This window comes from Chenopodium album, chromosome 11 (genome assembly GCF_948465745.1).
Source record: "Chenopodium album chromosome 11, dcCheAlbu1.1, whole genome shotgun sequence".
Lineage (NCBI taxonomy): Eukaryota > Viridiplantae > Streptophyta > Magnoliopsida > Caryophyllales > Amaranthaceae > Chenopodium > Chenopodium album.
Window position 1 is genome coordinate 13,538,680 of NC_137844.1, and position 6,000 is coordinate 13,544,679.

Below are 6,000 nucleotides of genomic sequence, written 5' to 3' on the forward strand. Positions count from 1 at the left end.
TTTTTATTTTCGATAAAGTACCAATATATCATATGTACAAATTGAATTATAATTTTATTCAAAAAATAATTAGATTATAACTCTCAATAAGTATCATATAAATTTATTTTTTTGTATTATAATATTTTTTGGAGCGAAAGAAGTAGTTCAAAACGTATCACATCCATTTATAATATATTCTAATCAATTAAAATATAATATACTTTACAATCTAATATAACTAGATGAAGCCCGTGTAATGCACAATTTGTTTGCATTTTTTAAAACAAATTTTTTTTAATTAATGAGTTAAAATTGGTTATATATTTAGATAATATTCCTAATATCAAAAGATAATATTTTATATTTAATTAATTTAAATTTAAAATGACATTTGCCAATTTTGCTTACGTGGCATTTGAATCATTTAATTATAATTTAAATTTTAAAATCTCATTCGCCAATTTTGCTTACGTGACATTTGAATTATTTAATTATAAAAGATTTTAATAATCTCTTATTTAATTGGCTACTATTTAAATTTATAATCCTATATGACACACTAAGAAAATTAGATCCTATGTGACTCTCTAAAAACTCGGGAAAAAACTCCTATATATATATATATATATTTATTTATATATATATATACGACTTGTGAATCGTATATTATTACGACTTGTGAATCGGGTCGGGTCAGGAGTCATTTCAAATAGAGTCATTTCAGGTTATGGGTCAAAAAAATGTTCAAACTTAATCCAAGGTTTTGGGTTTGGGTCGACCCAATAGGCTTAAAACAATTTTTTTATTTAGTTTATTTTTGCTACTTTTTATAATTTTCTAATATTTCATGCTTACTTTGCTATTTTTTAAATATATTTAATTTAACAATTTCACCCATATTATTATTAGTCATTATATGCATTCCTAACTAATTTTGTATTAATGATACATTTTAAAATTTGTCACATAGATTAAAAAATTATCTTCAAATTTAATAAACAGTGCGGGCATCGCACGGGGTACAAAACTAGTATGAAATATAAAGGTTTCCTAAAATTTTTGAGTTTTAGGTAACCATATATTATGGGAAGCCTAATAAAAGTCGATTATATTTTTTGGCAAGCCTTGTAAATTGTGTGGAAGCTTGATAAAAAAAAAAAAATAGTCAATTTTATTTTTTATAAGAGATTGAGTACAATTGCTTATTTGCAAATATTGAGTATTTATATCTTTTTTAACCCTATAAGATTGACAAGGATTAGCTTTATTGCTACAATTTTTTTTTTTTTTTTTTCAAATTTTCATTGTGAGCAACGGTGATTGATGGATTTATCAGAGCACAATTACTTGCCATGGGATCTAATAATAGCAATATTGGCGATGCTGCCGGCGAAAACACTTCTTAGATTTAGATGTGTTTGTAAACTTGGAGATCTATGATCGATTCGTCAGATTTCATCAATATGCATCTTAAAGTTTACAATACTAATAAAAATCGTATATTTGTGCAGGAGGCTTATAGTTAAAAATTCTATATTGGTCGTTTGAAATATGACTATCATAATATTTTAATGATTATATAGTTTAAAAATTACCGTAATTTTATCCAAGTAATTAATTATACTACTCTTTTTTTTGCTATAAAATATTATTATCATCATTTTTTTAATTTATCAAATTTTTAGTTTTATGTAATTTTTATTCTTATTTTATAGTTTCTCGAAAAATCTTTATTTTATGTTAGATTAAAAATTTTCAAAAATTATATTTGCATTGTAGAAATTAGAATACTAATTGTGTCCAATTTATAGTGTGAAAAAATAGATCGCTCAGATTGTTTATCATTAAAATAATAAGGTAGTCATATTTCAAACGACCGCTGTAGAAACATCCCATAGCAAACGATCAAGAACTTATACAATATATTGTACTAGTGGTATAGGTTCCTTAATTAAAAGTGCTCAATTATATGAAACTTCTATATTGTACTCAATCTATGGTTGTTGTAATGGGTTGATGTTGGTGAGGCCGCCGTTCTACCCGTCCCCTCGAACTACCTTGAGACTGTGGAACCAGTCTATTAGGAAGTCTTTGTCCTTTGGTCTCCGCAAGAAATGCTCTTGGATATGCTCCTTCTTGTAATGATTATAAAGTGGTCGCTTTTAAAACGAAACGTAATTCAAAGGCACTATTAGAAGTAAACATTGCTGTATATTCACTCAACAACCATAGTTGGAAGACAAAAACTAATTCCGGGATTATTGTCGCAAGCTCATGTTTTTTAAATATGCAAAGAAGGGGTTTTTTTTTCTATCAAGGGGCTTTCTACTGGGTTGGAGTTAATTATTCATCTGAATCTCTTTTTCGATTTGACTTCGATACTGAGGAACTTACCATTTTCGAAATTCCGGATACTCTAATTAAAGGTAGGAGCAATGTTTTCCTCCTCGGTGACTCAATAGCAGTTTGCAGTTTATCTTTGCGAAGAACTCCCACTCGTATATGGATACTGGAAAAGGATGGTACAAAGGAGGCATAGAGGCTTTGGTTTTCCGTGGATGGAAGTAAGGGTTGCTCTAAGATTTCTCCTACAATGATTCTTATAACAAAAACATAATGTTGATGGATAACTTCTTCAGCATGAGATCTTATAATTTCGTGAATCATCAAATACAAGACTTGAGTAATTCTTTAAAAGGTAATTGTGCATATTTTGATACGTATGTGGAGAGCTTGGTGATGAGCAAAGGATCGAAAGGGCAGGCTTTGACATCCCTTCCACAAAAAAAATCGGATGAATCGAGAAATGATTTTAATTTAACCGATCCACAAAGAAGGAGAATCGTGTGAATCGGTAACTTTTTTTTTGGTTAACATGTCCAAACATAGATTTATATTGTTTATCTAGCTATTTTATTGGTTAGTGTAGTTTAACGGTGCTACTTTCATTTTAGTTTAATTTCTTTTGCACTGGATGATAATATGTAGTCCGTATGTCTTTATTGAGTTAAATTTAAACTATTGTTGCTCCTATTTTTTGTGCTATATGCCTATATAGGAACTGTGAAGTTGCTCGACCTTGCTCTTATTGCAAATTATCTATCTTTGCAGTATTGTACGCTATTTATCAATGTTCTTCAACTTGGCTACGAACATGCTATGGTAATGGATGGTAAGTTGATGCATAGATCACTACTTAATGGCACTGCCTTTTCAATTAAGATCGATAAAGAGATGCATTATATAGAGTAACATTTTTGAGTGAAGTTTGAAGAGGTATTAAAAGAGTTAGAATCGTTGCTTTCTCATAGTAACGTGACAATATATACAATATACAATATCATAAATAGCCTAGATATAAGGAAAGTAGCTAGTTAAAAATATACACAAGATAATCTACTTTACTAACAATTGGGGTACGGTTATCTGTGTGACTGTTATTTGATAGAGAAATAAGAAATTAAACCATTATGAAGAAGTGTAGAATCTTGTTTTCAACAATTAAATATGTCAATTTCTAGCATTAACTTACTATGGCAAACAGAAGTTGAAATTAATAAGTTTTTGATTTCTCAACAATAGCAGTAAATAATTCTGATTGCATATTACTACAATTTTATAAAGTTTTGTACAACTTAAAAGTTGATTAATAAACACAAGCAGAAGACGAAATTGGATTCAAATTCAATCAAATCTACCATAAGTTTATTAATAGTACTAAGGATATATGATTGATGTTAAATCACATTAGCTGTAATATACCCTGCCTAACAAGATCTTTGTAGGTCTTCTTGTTGTAAACGTTACCCTCGGCATCTTCATAGTCCTCAACATCAGGCTGCCATAAGAAAGACTCTTGCCTTTGTTGAATCTGCCGCCACAGCTCCTTGGCATCATCGATTCGAGTAATCTCATGAAAGCTCTTGGTGTTAGGGATACCCAAGCAATGCATACATGTTTGTGACGCGCTTCATGGAAGTGCTTTTCAAAGGCCCTTCGGCCCTTGTAGGTGTAGTTCCCACATATTTCGCACTTGAATTCTTGGTGAAGACCGTGAAGCTTGTAGAGCCAATGCGGTATAGGCTTCCCGTCCGAACCTAGTGGCAACTTGAGTGGATTATTGTTCCTATTGTCGTCCTCTTCTTCATCACTTGCTATGTCGAGTGCAACTATCTCATTATCAGCTTCACGATCACGAACGAGTTCATCAAAACTCATTCTCTGCCTGTTCTTTATGCGTTCCCTAGTCCGCTCAAGAGTCTCTTTTAGAATTTCACACAACTTGTTAACTTTCGCTTCAATGAACGCAATTTCTTTACAACAATCAAGTTCATCATCACCTTTTTCCTTCTTTAAGTGCTTTCGATCCATCCTTTCGAGGGGGGTATTCTTCGCAAGGAGAAGCCTCTCCGCCCTTTGGTGCATAGTACCACCAGACTTAAGCCCCAAGGCGTTTAATGCCTCGTTCAGTTTCATCGGTCCTAACTCAATTAGAGTATATAGATAGGTTGAAGAACGTTGATAAATAGCTAGCAAAAACAACAATATACAATAAAATAATAAATCTTGAATGACAATAACTAACCCATAACAAAACATAAAGATAGATGATTTGCAATAACAATCAAAATTACGGAGTATCATTTAAACTAGGAACGATAATAGTTTTTTTTTTTTTCTCTTTTTTTTTTTTCTTTCTCAATACGTAAACAAAGTCAGTTTTAGTGAATAGACCTACATACATAAACAATAATAATTAAAACAAAATTTCTCTATATACTTAACTAAACTCCACTAAGCTGGTTATTGCTTATCAAAGTGTAGCTCCATGCACCTATGATAAGGCCAAACTTTCAACAAATATATCTATAAACAGTAAAGAGTACTTTGCGAAATGAAATAGCTTTTTCAACACATTGAGCTTAAGATCATAATAATTCAATAGATCATAACAATGCAATGAACCAGGAATTATTGTATTGAATGTGTGAAACCTTTTTGTCCAAATAGTAGAATTACTATTACCTAAATTCTTCCTAACCCATATATTTATTCCAGTTTTAGAAATATATCAATGAGTGCCAAATAGTTGTCCAAATGAAAAAAAAAATCTTTCCAAAAGTGAACTTTCACTGACACAGTCAAACAAAACAAGTCAAGTATATTTCGTTTTGCTCCTCTTCACAACATTCTGTACAAAGTTCTCTATTATAACATCGATCAAGAAATAGATCATTCCCCTGTGAAACACCCCATGTGGTAATAGAATTTGGGCACACCCTGAAGTTTAACAAACCAGAATATCATATAACAATCTTATGATATTATAAATTTTATAATAAAATTGTACAAAAATGTTTGGGAGAACTCTTGTATCTCACTATCTGAAGTCTGAACCTTTTGTTTTGTAGAATTAGGTAGAATTAGGCAGAAATTATCTTGACCTTCATTGATGGAAACAGACGAAATATATAATGCAAAAGATCTCTAGAATCCTAGTCCTAAATAAACATGGAAACAGAGAAGATAAATTATTTCCTAAATATCCTAATATCCCCCCTCAAGTTGGAGCAGTAGGATCAAAATTGCCCAACTTGGAAAGAAGTTTATCAAACTGTGCCTTTCCAATTGCCTTTGTGAATATATCCGCCAATTGATCTTTAGTGGACACATGTGACGGAGAAATTAAACCTTCAGTTATCGCATCGCGAACAAAATGACAATCAACCTCTATGTGTTTCGTACGCTCATGAAACACAGGGTTCCTCGCAATATGCAATGCTGACTCACTATCACAGAACAATTTAATAGCTTTAGGATGTTGCACACCCAAACTCAACAATAACCCCTTGAGCCACTTTAATTCGCAAGTAGCGCCATTCATACACCTGTACTCCGCCTCTGCAGAAGAAGTTGAAACTGTAGATTGCTTTTTAGTCTTCCAAGAAATCGGTGATTTTCCTAGAAACACAAGCCAACCTGTCAACGAGCGTCGAGTTAAAGGACACGCCGCCCAAT